General features: G+C 46.2%; 1 protein-coding gene across 2 annotated transcripts in view; it reads right to left on the reverse strand.

The window, feature by feature from the left end:
* Positions 1 to 16,449, reverse strand: part of PIGC (phosphatidylinositol glycan anchor biosynthesis class C) — a 297,093-nt gene that overhangs the window by 38,895 nt on the left and 241,749 nt on the right. The gene's annotated exons all lie outside the window — the stretch shown is intronic.

The raw sequence follows: 16,449 nt of genomic DNA on the forward strand, positions 1-16,449 counted from the left end.
GTATTTTATTTTCCACATCCAGTTATCCAGGTTGTGGTTAAAAAGGGATAATGAGGTACTCTGCTTGGCATGGAGAGGGACAATGAGGTACTCTGCTTGGCATGGAGAGGGACAATGAGGTACTCTGCTTGGCATGGAGAGGGATAATGAGGTACTCTGCTTGGCATGGAGAGGGACAATGAGGTACTCTGCTTGGCATGGAGAGGGATAATGAGGTACTCTGCTTGGCATGGAGAGGGATAATGAGGTACTCTGCTTGGCATGGAGAGGGACAATGAGGTACTCTGCTTGGCATGGAGAGGGACAATGAGGTACTCTGCTTGGCATGGAGAGGGACAATGAGGTACTCTGCTTGGCATGGAGAGGGACAATGAGGCACTCTGCTTGGCATGGAGAGGGATAATGAGGTACTCTGCTTGGCATGGAGAGGGATAATGAGGTACTCTGCTTGGCATGGAGGGATAATGAGGTACTCTGCTTGGCATGGAGAGGGATAATGAGGTACTCTGCTTGGCATGGAGAGGGACAATGAGGTACTCTGCTTGGCATGGAGAGGGACAATGAGGTACTCTGCTTGGCATGGAGAGGGACAATGAGGTACTCTGCTTGGCATGGAGAGGGATAATGAGGTACTCTGCTTGGCATGGAGAGGGATAATGAGGTACTCTGCTTGGCATGGAGAGGGATAATGAGGTACTCTGCTTGGCATGGAGAGGGACAATGAGGTACTCTGCTTGGCATGGAGAGGGACAATGAGGTACTCTGCTTGGCATGGAGAGGGATAATGAGGTACTCTGCTTGGCATGGAGAGGGATAATGAGGTACTCTGCTTGGCATGGAGAGGGATAATGAGGTACTCTGCTTGGCATGGAGAGGGATAATGAGGTACTCTGCTTGGCATGGAGAGGGATAATGAGGTACTCTGCTTGGCATGGAGAGGGACAATGAGGTACTCTGCTTGGCATGGAGAGGGACAATGAGGTACTCTGCTTGGCATGGAGAGGGATAATGAGGTACTCTGCTTGGCATGGAGAGGGATAATGAGGTACTCTGCTTGGCATGGAGAGGGATAATGAGGTACTCTGCTTGGCATGGAGAGGGATAATGAGGTACTCTGCTTGACGTGGGAGAGGGAGTCTATTCCACAGATGGGGGAGTCTCTGGGACACAAATCTGTCCTGCCAACAAGTCCTATAGACTCCAGTGGACCTTGACTTGCGGATATGCAGCAGTCCCATCAAGGCGGGATCTGAGATAGCTCTGTATGCCAGACAGAGGTCACCTCTGAGGAGTCTGCCTGAAACTGAGTAGAGGGACAGGGCTTTTAGCCTGTTAGCGTACAACAGATGTTTGAGGCCCTGGATTCTCCTGGTGAGGAACCTCTGTGGTCTCTCCAGATGCTGCATGTGCTTTGTGAGGTGCATGCTAATAGGGAAGTTGTACTCAATAATGGGCCTTATAAGGGAAGAATACAGGGATATCATGACTTCCTTTTCCCTGGATGAGATACCCTTACTTATAAGGTGGGACATGTAGAAAGCTTTCCATACAAAGGAAGCAACATGGTGGTCAAAAGTCAGGTTGCTATCAACCTGGCTGCCCAAATCCCTCTCAACTGATTACGTGCTTAGGATGTTGTTATTAATGTTATAATTTGTAGGAAAGTCTCTCTTCCCAAAGGGGATGATGATGCATTTTTTTGGTATTCAGCTTTCTGGCAGCAGTCATTTGTTTGGGTGAGACCCTCTTAGAGGATGTCCACATCACTAGGGGAACTGATGACAGCACCCAGCTTGCAATCATCTGCAAACCTGGTCAGCCACAGCCAACTGGTTTTGGCCTGCACCTCAGAAAAGTGTGTCCCAAATAACAGAGGCAACAAGACCGATCCCTGAGGTACACCTCTTGATACAGGTCGACTACTTGAGGTGGCTTCCCCTATTTTGACTAGGTAGGTTCCATCAGTGAGCCAGTTTGCTACCCGTCTGGTAACATATGGATTGATGCCTAGTCGAGAGAGTTTATCTATCATACCAGAGTGGGGAATAGTGTCGAAGGTTTTGGCCAGGTCAAGGTAGGCGGTGTGCACCATCTTCCCCTCATCCATGGCTTTGTTGACTGTCTCAAATAAGTTGACCAAATTTAGCAGACATGACCTCCCCTTGACAAAGCCAAATTGTGTGGGATTGAGTGTTTGGGGGTTGCCAATATCCTTGTTAATGAGGACAACGAAAATCCATTCCATAGCCTTGTGGAACAGGCTAGTTAGGCTGATGGGTCAATAATTTCCCAGACTGGTGGACACTCCACTTTTTGCAAAGGGATGACAGTGTCTGTCCTCCACTCAGTTGGGATGAAGCCGGTATTCAGGCTTTGGTTGAATAGGGTACCTAATGGTGTTGCAAGTTCTCACCTGAGTTCATGTAAGATGCAGCTTGGGATGTTATCGGGTCCCATGGAGGCTGTATTTTTTGACTGAGAGGGCAGTGATTATCTGTTCCCTGGAGATAAGAGGAGGGAGGCAGGTACTGGGGATGTCATGATTTACTGATGGGAGGGGAACAGAGGGGTGAAGTTTTCACTGAATCTGTCAGCCAGTAGGGTTGGCTATACCGACAGCATTTGCGTATGTGGTGTCCTTGACCACCAGTTCTGAACAGATGTGGGTGCTTCCTTTGAGATTGCGGACATATGTGAAGAAGGCCTTATGATTGTCTCCAGTAGATGTGGTCAATTAGGACTTGAAGCTGGCTTTAGAGGATTTCACTAGTGCTCTTACTTGCTTGTTCAGGCTAAGGAGAGATTGCTTCCAATTGGGCACCTGCTCCTTCTTGGTCCTGGACAGCATTTTTTTCCTTTTGTTATGCAGTTTATTTATGCAGATGTCCACCAGACAGGTTTACTCTTCCCTGCGGACAATGATTTAGTCATGTCGGGTATTCCTGACTCCATGCATCTATATAAATGTTCGTATAGTGCTTTGGTGTAGTTTTGGATATTGGTGCCAGTTACTACAGAGGGGGAGGGGCCTGTGAAGCGGTTTATACCATCATTAAGTTTTTTTTTGTTTGATCCTAGTGGGGGGGGGGGCATGGGAGATGACAACTTCGAAAGTGACTGCTTTATTGCCAGATCTTACCAGGGAGGATGATGCTGTAGGGATGCTGCAGAGGTTACTCATGCTGGTTAATACCAAATACCAAGTCCAAGATATTATCAATGAGATTTAAAATAGGAGGAGGCACCAGACCACAGCAGATAAAATCATACACAGTTTAATGCAGCAGTATAGAACAATGTAGGAAAAAATAGGTGAGCACTTTCACAGCCCAAAAGCCGCTTCATCAGACACGGATGCACTTAATTTCCTACTATTTAAATATCCAATAACCAATGACAATGTAGAATCAAGTAAATATTAAAATACTATAAAACATGAAAACTACAAAAAAATATGTACATATCAAGAAATAAAAATAGATAATATGTATAATATGTGTATAAAAAACAATGTGCCATAGAGATATTCATTAAAGATGAAATTATTTACTGAGGGGCCTGCTTGACAATATTGGCAGCCCACATCCTAATGATCCATTCTAACTCTTTCATTTCAACCATATTCCTGGTCGACCCTCCTCTATTTCCTATATGCACCTTCTCTATAACCATGAATTTAAATAAGTGAGTGGGGCCAAATTCTATGACATGTTTAGCCAATGCATTAATTTCAGCTTTCCTAGCTATGTCAGAGATGTTCTCAGATCCAGTCTCGCACCCTGCAAGTGCTCATAGCTATATAAAACGATTTACATAGAATGCAATAGGCTAAGTAAATTAAATTAGTAGTATTACACTCTGCTTTTAATCTAAAGTATAAATCTCTATTGGTATCTGGTTGTGTAAATCTCCCACTAGTATCCAAGGTGTAACAATAATTACACTTATTGCAAGGGAAAGCACCATGAATATTGCCCACAGTATGACTTACTCCCTCAGTAATATGCTTCGGTCCACATAAGAGTCTCTTCAAAGATTTCTTATTTTTAAAAGCATATCTGGGTACATCCCCCACCTGTGACCTAACCTGTTCATCTGTACATAAAACATTCCAGTTTTTACTGTAAATATTTTGCAACAACCTAATGGCGCTGGAATGTGTCACAGAAATTGTCATACATTTATTATGAGTTATTCTTCACTTTGGCGGTCTCAGTTGAAGAGAAGTATGGTCTACCTTCCTTGCCTCTCATGGAAATGGTGTTGGAAATGATAGGTTGAATTTCCTTTTCACTATAACTTCTCTTAATACATTTGTCTCCCAAGTGGGTGAGATCATTTTTAAAATGACTGTCATCTGCTGTCAGTCTAGAGACCCTTAATGCTTGGTTCTTCATAACGTTCTTAAAAACATGTTGGGGTGCATGCTGTGTCTGTGGACATATGTATTTCTATAGCACTCTTTCCTAAATATCTCAGTTAAGAACTCCCCAATCTCTTTTCTAAAAATTCTCACAACTAAAAAAATCAATAGATTTATAAGAACTGTTGGCTGTAAATGTGAGAAAGTGTGTACTATGATTAATACCATGTAGGAATAACTCAAATGCTGAAAGGCCTCCTTCCCATAACAAAAAAGATAGTCTACAAATATTCGATAAAAATCTATGTTGGCATGTAAATTCTCCTTAAGATATGTTTTTCCCACACAGCCATGACAAGGTTGGTATAGCTGTTGGCACAGGAAGTGCCAATAGCTACGCCATCCAATTGTCAAAAAATGTGTTGCTCAAACATAAAGATGTTATTATCCAAAATAATCTCAACCAGGTAACATGAAAAATCTATAGCTTTTATGTCATATGTGCCATCCTCCATCAAATAATTTTTAATAAATTCTATAGCTATTCCATCAGGGATGATGGTGACAATGATTTCACAGCCATTGTTACCATCAAACACGTACTACTTGGTGGCTACTATGGACATAATGAAAAAGGTCATTTAAAAAGTGCTGAGTAACTTTCAAAATATAGGTATTTTTGGCCAGTATAGGTTTTAAATGTTCTACGTAAATGGAGAAGGGCTCTGTACTCCATCCCCGTCCTGCTACAATAGGCCTCATCGAGGGTATCTGAGGATGTTTATGTATTTTAGGCAATCCTTGAATCAAGGGTATGGCAGGATTTTCCACAGTGAAATATTCAAATAAATCATTATTAATTAATCGACAGTGCAAACACTCAAAAAGGGCATTAGATATCTTATTACATTTTGTGACCCATTCGAGAGCAACACGTTCATAAACCGCAGTATCATTTAACGTATTCAACGTGGCTTCTCTATAAAAAAATAAGAAGTTATGTACCTACCATAGTGTTCCATGTTAGTTGTCTTCTTCTCGCCTTCTTTCTTGCTGGTTGGGTTCGGAGCTGATCCTCGGCTCCGACTCAGTCATTTACTAAAGCTCGAGAGCTATTTACTGGCCTCCCCATATCCTACAATGCTTGGCGCTAGATACCCAGATCTCGTTTGCCAGAGCTAACACCACAGAAAAATTCCATGGACACCTATCCAAACTACAAGGTTTACTTAAAGTAGTAAAATAGAGGAAGGACGTAACCCAGATAAGAATTGGCCAGAGGAAGAAGGCCTCAAAAAGGGAGTCTTATCGGTCTGTCCAGGCTCGGGGGATGGAGGGTGGGATGCAAGAAAGAAGGCGAGAAGAAGACAACTAACATGGAACGTTATGGTAGGTACGTAACTTCTTAATGTTAAGTTGTCAATCTTGCCTTCATTCTTCCTGGTTGGGACAGCATCCCTAGCACCTCAGTCCTGGGTGGCTCATCGGAACAGACTCTTGAGCACAGTGGAACCAAAATCAGCTCTACTCCTAGTGGCCATATCCAGCTTATAATGTGAAAAGAAAGTATGAGGAGTGGCCCATGTGGCTGCAGCACAAATAGATTCCATTGGTAGTCTTGCTTGAAAAGCTACCGAAGTAGCTAACGCTCTGGTGGAATGACCCTTAGGTTTAGTAGGGAGTTCTTTATGTCTCAGTTGATAAATCAAAGTAATAATAGATGACAACCACCTGGATAAGGTTACTTTAGAAACTGGCAGCCCCCGTTTGCCCTCAGCACAGGACAGGAACAGTTGGTCTGATTTTCTCATTTGCTTAGTCCTATCTAAATAAAAACGTAATTGCTTATGAACGTCCAACTGGTGTAACTTTTGTTCAGCTTTGTTCGAATAGTTAGGAAAAAAGACAGGTAGATCAATAGCCTGATTCAGGTTTGTCTCAGAAGATATCTTGGGCAGAAACGAAGGATTAGTCCTAAGTGAAACTCTATCCTTATGAAACACAAGGAAAGGAGGACGAATACAAAGGGCTTGAAGTTCCGAAACTCTCCTAGCTGAAGTGATGGCTACTAAAAAAAGTCTTCCAGGAAAGTAATTTTAAGGAACAGGAAGCCGCAGGCTCAAAAGGGGGAAGAATCAAGGAAGCTAATATCAAGTTTAAATCCCACGGAGGTGGGGGATCTCTGACCGGGGGCCTAAGCAAAAAAGTCCCTTTAAGAAAGGCCTTGCAAAGTTTGTGGGACATGATGCTGGTTTCTGATAGGCCAATGTGGAAATTTGCAATAGCAGCTAACTGGACCCTAATGGTGGCAGACGAGGAGCCAGCTTGTAAAAGTTCTGCTAAAAAATCTAGAACGTGGTGGACAGGGGCTGAAAAGGGATCTTTATTCATAGCCTCTGCCCAGAAGGAGAAATGTTTCCACTTATTAGCATAAGTCTTCCTGGTGGTAGATTTGTGTGAAGAAAGGATGATTTCACGTACCGGCTGAGTAATATATGGCAGCCTGGCTAAGGTTGGAAGTGGAGCAACCAAGCCGTGAGGTTGAGAGACTGAAGGGATCGGTGCAGCCCGCCTGACTGATGGACCAATAGGTCTGGCACTGGGTCCAGATTCCAAGGCTGCTCCAGCAGGTGACGATGCAGGAAAGGGAACCAAATTTGTTGAGGCCAGTAAGGGGCAATGAGTATCATCCTGGATCCCAAAGCGATCGCCTTTTGAATTAGTTTGGGAATTAGGGGAAAAGGTGGGAATGCATACAGAAGACCCCAGGGCCAATCGTGGACTAGAGCGTCTCTGGAGGAGTGGTCGGGAAGGGGGAAGAGAGTGAAGAAATCATCGCACTTGCTGTTGAGAGGAGTTGCGAAAAGGTCGCAGCAAGGTTGACCCCATCTGCGGAAAATTTTCTCCGCTACTGACTGATTGAGAGACCACTCGTGAGGCATGAGAATAGCTCTGCTTAGCCTGTCCGCTATGACGTTGGACTTTCCGGGGATGTGCGTTGCTATCAGAAACCGTTGAGAGGAGATCGCTCACTGCCAGAGTCTGAGTGCTTCTCGACATAAGGGATAGGACTTGGTTCCGCCCTGCTTGTTGATGTACCACACTACAGACATACTGTCTGTTTGAATTGCAATGGTCCCGGTAGGTAGAGAGTCCTGAAGAGCTTGCAACGCTAAAAGCACCGCTCTCATCTCCAAGACGTTTATGTGCAGGTGGTACTCTAGAGGTTGCCAAGTGCCTTGGACAGTCCTGCCCTGAAAATGCACCCCCCCCCCCCACCCGATCAGGGAGGCATCCGTGGTCAATGTGGCAACAGGAGGAGGAAGAACAAACAGTCTGCCCTGGAGTAATGGAGGGGAGACCATCCACCAAGCCAGATGGCCTTTGCATGACTGAGTGATTATTATCTTGTGAGACATCAGCAGTTGCTGAAAGGACCATTGGGTAAAAGGCATCCACTGAAGAATCCGCATGTGGAAACGAGCCAGGGGAACTAGTATGATTGTTGCTGCCATGAGACCCAAAGTTTTTAGTACAAATCTGGCATGAATCCAATTGCACTGCAGTAAGACCTGCACATGCCGGCGAATGTCTAACACTCTGTCTAGAGGAAGTTTTGCGGACACATCTCTTGTATTTAATCTTGCGCCTATAAAGGTTATAGACTGACAAGGCGACAATGCAGATTTTTTTAAACTTATTGAGATACCTAGCTCGGAACAAGTTTGGATGGTATAATCCCTGGCTCGTAGTAGCTAATGCCTGGTGGAAGCAGTAAGGAGCCAGTCGTCTAGATATGGAAACACCTGGAATCCTCGCCGTCTCAGGTGAGCCGTAACCATTGCCATGCATTTGGTGAACACTCTGGGGCTTGTGGTGAGACCAAAGGGCAGGGCTCTGAAAGTACAGTTTTGTACCTACCATAAATGTAGATGTCCGAACAGGATAGCATCTGCAGTCATAACAAATGGGTTGTCCTGTCGTCAGGCAGCCCTTCGGTCGGCCGGATTCCAAAGTCTGGGTCCGGCTTCGGCTGATGTCGCACTTCACCCGACGCCATCTCTGCTGGTCTTCGGGTATAAAGGCATCAGCCGACGCCATTTTCCTCAGTGTTTCTTGCCCCAGATGCCAGTTGCCCTCTTGATAAGCTAAATTTTGGATAAATGCCAATGTTTCCAAAAAGTAGAAGGCAAACACAAAAATAACAATGTATGTACATATATACAAACAAATACACCATAAGAGACCCCCCCCCCAGCTACCTATTAGGAGGGTAAATAACCTAGGAGTACCACAGAGGGAAGGAGGGTGGTAATCCTGACTGCAGATGCTATCCTGTTCGGACATCTACATTTATGGTAGGTACAAAACTGTACTATGTCCTTCAAGGATGCATCTGCAGTCATAACAAATGGGTAGAATACCATAGCCAAACTAGGGAGGAGGAAGAAGAATTATGGTGTAGTTAGGATCCCTTGCAGTACAGCAGTGGCAAACCCTGCTCGGGATCTAGAGTATAGAGGTAAATTATAATGCTTGGCAAATGTATGCACGGAGGTCCAAGTAGCCGCCTCAATAATGTCCTTGGTTGCCACTCCTCGTAAGAAAGCTGTGGTAGTGGCTGTAGCCCTTGTAGAATGAGGTCTTATGTTCTGTGGAATTGGTTTTCCGTGGTAGGAGTAACAGAATCTTATGCAATTTCCTATCCATTTGGAGATTGTCTGTTTGAAATTGCTTTTCCTTCCCTTCCTGTTGCATAGGCTACTAAAGGCTGGTCAGTTTTTCTGTTACGTTGGTTCTGTCCAGGTAGTAGCGTAACTGTCTATGTACATCCAAGGTATGCAGCAGTCTTTCCCCCGTTCTGTGGATTGGGAAAGAAGGTAGGTAGGTGGATTGCCTGGTTTAAAGACACTCTGGATACCACCTTGGGCATAAATGTAGGATTAGTTCTCATGGACACCCTATCTTGATGGAAGATTAGGAAGGGTTGTACTGCCATTAAGGCCTGTAGTTCAAACCCTCCTTGCTGAAGTAATTGCCAGTAGGAAAGCAGTTTTCCATGATAGGTGTTGAAGATCTGCTGTTGCTGCTGGTTCAAATGGAGGGAGTGTCAATTTTTCTAGCACAAAGTTCAAGTCCCATGCTGGTAATGGTGGTTTCCTAGGAGGTTTTACATTCTTGATCCTCTGAGGAACTGCCTGAGTAGAGGATGAAAAGACAGGTGGATCAAGCTGTATTCTGCTGAAATAGCTGATGCATGTATCTTGATGGAGGAATAGGACAGGCCTGTATGTAGAAGCTCTGCCAAGTACTCCAGGATGTTAGCAATATCTATGTTCGACACATCTTTTCCTCTTTCAGTACTCCAAATGACAAATCTTTTCCATTTTCCTGCATAGTTCCTTCTTGTTGAAGGTCTGCGGGCTTCAAGGATAATGTCTTTAACCTTTTGGGATAGGTCTGGGTTAGTTGCTGCTATGTGATGTTCCAGGCAGTCAGTTGCAAGGTTTTTAGGTTTGGGTGCATGATGTTGTAGTTGTTCTGAGTTAACATCAAAGGCATCAGGGTATTGACCACATTCTCCTGAGACATGCTCCTCAGCAATGGATACCAGTGTTGTCTTGGCCAATTCGGAGCTATTAGGATTATCCTTCATGCCTCTTTGATTTTCAGTAGTACCTTGTGCATCAAAGGAAGAGGTGGAAATGCATATGCTGTCAGGCCTTTCCAACTGAAGGATAGAGAGTCCACCTTCCATGCAAGTGGGTGGTATGTCCTTGTGCAGAATTTTTGAGCTGGTGATTGAGTGGGGATGCGAATAGGTCTATTTGTGGCATTCCCCATTTCTTTGTGATGGCCTTGAAGATGTCCGGGTGTAGCATCCATTCGTGAGCATCCGAGGTGGTTCTGCTTAACATGTCTGCTAGGGTGTTTTCTTTTCCCGCACAAATACTGCCTGTAACTGGATGTTGTAGCTCAGAGCCATATTCCAAAGGTCCAGAGTCATTCTGCATAGGGGTATGAATGAGTGCCTCCCTGTTTGTTGATGTACCACATGACTGTGGTGTTGTCTGTCCTTATCATTAAATGGCCTTCTTTGAGGAATGGTCTGAATTTCTGGATTGCTAGTTTTACTGCCAGCATTTCTTTTGGTTTATGTGCAGGTGCAGCTGGTCTGAGTCCACAATCCTTGTATGCATTTGTCCAACATGTGCGCCCCAGCCTAGGTCTGAGGCGTCCTGTGATGGTTTGGCTTGCTTGAAAGTTGTGGAGGGCAAGCCTGGGTTTGACTGGCATGCTTGAGCCCACCACAGGAACTCCTGTTTCAGGCATGGGATTAGTGGGATTTCGGTTTCTAAGCTGTGCCTGTGTTGAGACCATAAATTCTTTAGGTACCACTGTAGCTTTCTCATATGCAGTCTGGCATGTGGGACCAAGATTATGCATGATGCCATGAAGCCCAAGGCCTGCAGTACTTTTCTTGCTGTTAGTTTGTTCTGCTTTGTTAATGCCAAGAAGTAAAGAGGAGTTGTTTTTGTTTTTCTGCAGTTAGGAATGCCATTTGTTTTGCTGTGTCCAATTCCGCACCCAAGAATGTTCTTGTTTGGGATGGTATCAGTCATGACTTTTGTAAACTGACTGTGTATCCCAGGGCTTGTAGTAAGCAAATGACTCTTTGTAAATCTGTTGTCAGCTTGCTTTTGTTGTCCGCTTGTAACAGGCAGTCGTCCAGGTATGGATAAATTTGGATTCCCTGTAGCCTGCAGTGAGCGATTACCGATGCCAGGCATTTTGTGAATACTCTGGGCGCAGTAGATAAGCCAAAGGGCAATGCTGAGAATTGATAATGCTCTGATCCTGCAAGAAATCTGAGGTATCTTCTGCAATTTGGTCGTATGGGGACGTGCAGGTATGCCTCCTTGAGATCTAGAGTTACCAGCCAACACTCCTTGCCCAGCATGAGAAGAAGTTGCTGAAGGGTCAGCATTTTGAATTTTAGGACAATGATGTATGTGTTTAAGACGGACAGGTCGAGAATAGGTCTTCAACTTTTCTCTTTTCTTGGTACTAGGAAGAGTCTGGAGTAGAATCCTTTGCCCTGTTCTGTTATTGGTACTCTTTCCACAGCTCTTGTCTTTATTAATTGCGCTATCTGCTTTAGAGCTTCTGTTTTTGATTTGGAGGTAGGTTTGGCATTCCTCTTTTTACTGGTAAGGTGTGGAAGTGGAACCTGTAACCTTGGTCTATGGTTTGCAAAATCCACTTGTCTTTTGTGATATAGTGCCAATTTTTCGAAAATAAGGCTAACTTTCCGCCTAAAGGTGCTGTTATTTGCTCCCTGGTAGGCGGTGTCAGAGCCAAGTCACTGTGATTGTCCTGTTGCAGTGGCAGTGGTTGTGTCTGTGCCTCGGTTATTGCCTTGCCACTGTCGCCCTCTGTAGGCACCTCCTCTGGATTGATTTCTGCCTCTAGAGCGCCTATTCCTGCCTCTTTGAGATTTTGAGGAGTCTGGAAAGGACCAATTTTGGCAGGCCAGTTCCTGCTAAACCTTGGGGCTGAACCTGTAAGAAATCCTTAACTGTTTGTAATGGATTTTGCCTTCTCTTCCATTTTCTTCATTACTTGCTGAGCAGGTGTACCAAATAGACTGGCTTTATCCATAGGAGCATCTAACAGCTTTGCTTTAACATGATCCGCAAGACCTGTTCTTTCAACCATGCATGCCTTCTTATCACTGTGCCAGTCATGGCTGATCTAAATGAAGCCTCCAGTGCATCATAGCCACATTTTAAAGAATGGTTACTAACCTGCTGAATGTTATTCACCATTTCTAAAACATATTTCTTATCTAAGGAATCATCAGTGGACAGCTTCTTAGTTAACTGATCAAGCATAAACTCTTGGTATTGGATCATATGAAACTGACAGTTTAAAGCTCTAGCTGAGAGAGTAGCAGAGGTGTAAACTTTTTCCCCATCTCTAAGGACCTGGATTCCCTTTCAGAAGGAATAGGTTTTTTTGCTGAGGTCGAGGCTACTGCCTTAGGCCCCTGGGATATAGTCTCAGGATCTGCAAGTGGGGCCTTGTAAAGGTGGTGATGAGTGTCTGGCACCCTGTAAAATCTATCTGGTTTGGCAGGGGCTGGAGGTAAAGTATCAGGAGCAGTGCAAACATCATTAAATGCATCATCCACAACAGGCAGTACTGGAGGTATAGCTAAGGGCCTATGTTGTGGTAAGTGCAGAAATGTCCTAAGCCTTTTCTTGAATCTGAGAAATCTTGTCCCTGCCATTGGAATTGTTCTCTCATGGCATGTAAGGTTTCCCCAAAGGAAAATTCCTCTGGTGGAGAGGCAGATGGAATGGATTCTTCAGCATCGGAATCTTCATAAGTAGAAAAAGGAGCCTCTGGCTGATCTGTAATGTCTGAGTCATCCAAGAATCATCAGAGGACACTGGCTCGGGGGCTCTGCTCTAGGTCTCTTTTCTGGGGGCTGAGAGGCCCTGTCTGGGTGAGATTGGGATCCCCTAATTAAGGATATTAAATCCTCTGCCAGAGTAAGCATTTGTGAACTAGAAGTAGGCCTGTGTGAGGGGAGCTTAACAGGCACTGATTTAACAGTTTTGGCTGCTTTAGCCCTGGCAAAGGCCTTAATAGACATGGCTGCAGGAGGCCTAGCAGCACCACATGCTGGGGTAGAGACATCCAAAGGAATGGTGTCTGATAAATCACTAGGAACCACAGTAGTAGGCAGAACTCTGAGGCCGATTCAACTAAGGTAGCAGGAGCCTCAGTAGTAGTCGTGGATTCGCTGAAGATTGACCAGTTTTCTCGGTTTCAGCGAAACCGAGACACTCGCGTTTGCTTAACCGTGGTTTCAGCGAAACCGCGGACCGCGAGTGTCGGTTTTTTTTGGCGCTTTTAACAATATGGGTAGTCGGAGGATCCGACGGCATAATGTACGCAAAAGCTGAGCCGAAAACTGTTCAGCAAACTCCGACCGACGCGCCTAGCGTTCGGTTGAAGGAAGCACAGGCCGAACAAGCTGCTACGCCGTGGTCTGGGCCTAAGCAAGGCAGGCAGTAAGAGTGGAAACCTTTATGAGGTATTTGTTTCCCACAAGTTAAACAGTTATTGACTTTTTCTGACATCGGCTGAGGCAAGAATGAGTCCCCAACGGGGTACTTAGCTTTTTAGAAGTCCTCGGTAGTATTCGTAGTAGTAATCTCTGGATCTGACCGACCGGCACTTGCGAACAGCTTCTGCTTCCGGCGCCGCTGCAAGAAAGACTGAGGAAAATGGCGCCGGCTGATGCCTTTATACCGAAGACCAGCAGAGATGACGCCGGGTGAAGTGCGACATCAGCGGCCGACCCAGACTTTGGAATCCGGCCGACCGAAGGTCTGCCTGACGACAGGACAACCCATTTGTTACGACTGCAGATGCATCTTTGAAGGACATCTGATAGTGACTGGCTCCCAGCCGGAAGTGGAGAAACCTTCTGGAGCACCTGTCCATTTTGATATGGTAGTACGCATCTTGAAGGTCTATGGAGCACATCCAATTGTCCTGACCCAAAAAGGGTAGAATGGACTGCAGTGTGACCATCCGGAACTTCGTTCTTTGAACAGATTTGTTTAACCTGCTGAGATCCAAAATGGGTCTCCAGTCCCCTGTCTTTTTTGGTACCAAAAAGTACTTGGAGTAAATTCCGGATCCTTGCTGGTCTGCTGGGACTGGCTGGATGGCCCTTTTTTTTGCAGTTTTGAAATTTCTAGCACTGCTTGTTCCCTTAGACCGGGTGGAACATCTGGAAGGGATTTGATTGTTTGAACAGGGGTGTGGACAAAGGGGATTTTGTAACCCTCGGATATGATGGACTGTACCCATTTGTCTTGTGTGAGGAGTTGCCAGGCTTCTGGGTACAGTGACAATCTTCCCCCGACTGCCTCCGAAGGTGGACAGTCGGGCCCCTCAGGGTGCTGAAAGGGTTTGTCAGAGAAAGATTCCCTGCTACCCTGATTTTATGGACCCCTCTGCCCTCAGGAGGCGCCTATTATTGTTCCCTCCTCTGCCCTGGAAGGAAATCCCACGTGTGTCAGGCACGACTCCCTGGGGTTTCCGAAACCACATTTTCCCACTCTTCTGACCTTTAGGGTATGGTCTAGAGGGAGTAGAAAAACGGACTCCCATGGCAGAGAGTGTCTTGCCTTCCTGCTCACACCTGGTAAAGGTATCCTTCACCTGTGGTCCAAACAGAGCCAAACCATCGAAGGGGGAATTGGTGAAGGATGCCTTAAAGGGGTCAGCAAAGTTACATAACCGCATCCAGGCATGTCTTCTCAAAGCCATGCCTGTACCTGCGGCCCTACTCGCTCCATCGGCTGCATAAGAAATGAGCCGCATGGAGGAGTTGACGATTGAGTTAAGGGTCGCCACCTGGGAGTTTATCTTATCTTGAGCCCCCACAGCTGATGGATCCTGAAGGGTATCACCCAGCTCCTTGAGAAGATCCCTTTGAAGGCGGATGAAGTGGCACAGATAGTTCAGCGACCGCATGGAAAAGGTTGCTGAGGAAAACATCCACTTCCCGTACCTGTCCATTGTCCTAGACTCTTTATTAGGTGGATGGACAGGCACCGAAGGGTCAGCCAACTCCTTCTTCGTGGCTGCTGCCACCACCATGGCATCAACGGGGACACCTTTTGCCAAAAATTGTTTGCTGGGTGGGGCTGTAATGAACTTAGTGGGCCTATGGGGAGTTGGTTCCACTGTGTCCGGGGCTGACCATGCCCTTCGAGCCACTACTTCCATGAGCGGGTCGAAGGGTGGAGACACCCTGGAGGTGGAAGGACGAGAACCAAACGCGTCCAGGTATACCGACTCATCCTTGGAAGGGTTAAGTGCAGTCCAGTTCCCCCTCTGCTTAAGGATCTCTAGGATATGTCTGAAAAAGAGACATCCTCAGAGGGGGATCTAGGGGACCCTTCCGAATCCTCCAAGTCGGTATCAGACGTGACTGACTCGGGGGAGTCGACATGTTTCCTCTTACATTTTCTCTTCTGAGGGGGCTCCTCTGAAAGATTAGGGGAGGCCTTGGAAGAGGAAGATACGCCCAATGGGGCGACCTGGAGCATCTGTTCTCCACGCTTGGGGTCAGGAGGGTGGACAGAGACCGATGCAGGCACCATGGGGGGAGGAGCCGACTCATGACCTCGAAGGCGCCCCTATCAGGCAGAGCAGAAGGTCCCCACTCCAAATAGACATGGATCCCTGCCGGCACCGAGAGGGACAGCTCCGAGGCCGATGTCAGGGCCAAGCTCACCTGCGCCGAAGCTCCGAGGGGGACAACGGGGTCGGACAAGGGTCCGATGCCAGTCGCCCCCTCGGAGCCGAGGGAGTCCCGGCGCCCAGATCCTTCCAAGGACGGAACCAATGAAGAGATCGGAGCCGACGAAGGAGCCGAAAGGTGTGGTTTCGGCTCCGACATTTCCAAGATTTGAGCCCCAACCAGCTCTGGCTCCGAACACAAAGGGGGAGTCGGAGGAGGAAAGTACAGTTTTGTACCTACCATAAATGTAGATGTTCGAAGATCCACATTGCTGCAGTCCTAACACTTGGGTAGTCCGCTGTCCCTCGGTCGGCCCGAATATCAGAGCATAAGGCTGACGTCGGTCAAGGCGCATTTGACTGACATCAGAACGTCAGGGTACAAATGCGCATGACCGACGTCATATCCTCAGTCTTTTCTTGCCCCAGATGTCAGAAGACCCTAAAAAGAAAGGTCAAAACCCTAGACAACAACTAAACAACAAACCAGCCAACACCAAAAATATGTACAATATATACAATATATACACCATACCTCAGAGGGATAACCCAGGCCACACAACCACCTCAAACTACAGAGGGAAGGAGGGAGGGTAAATTGGACTGCAGCAATGTGGATCTTCGAACATCTACATTTATGGTAGGTACAAAACTGTACTATGTTCTTCATCTCACATTGCTGCAGTCCTAACACTTGGGTAGAATCCCAAAGCAGAGGTAAGGGAGGATGGCTAAACTATAATGAAGCAGGGCTG

Source organism: Protopterus annectens, chromosome 10.part0 (genome assembly GCF_019279795.1).
Source record: "Protopterus annectens isolate FY-2018-M chromosome 10.part0, PAN1.0, whole genome shotgun sequence".
In the NCBI taxonomy this organism is placed as follows: domain Eukaryota; kingdom Metazoa; phylum Chordata; order Ceratodontiformes; family Protopteridae; genus Protopterus; species Protopterus annectens.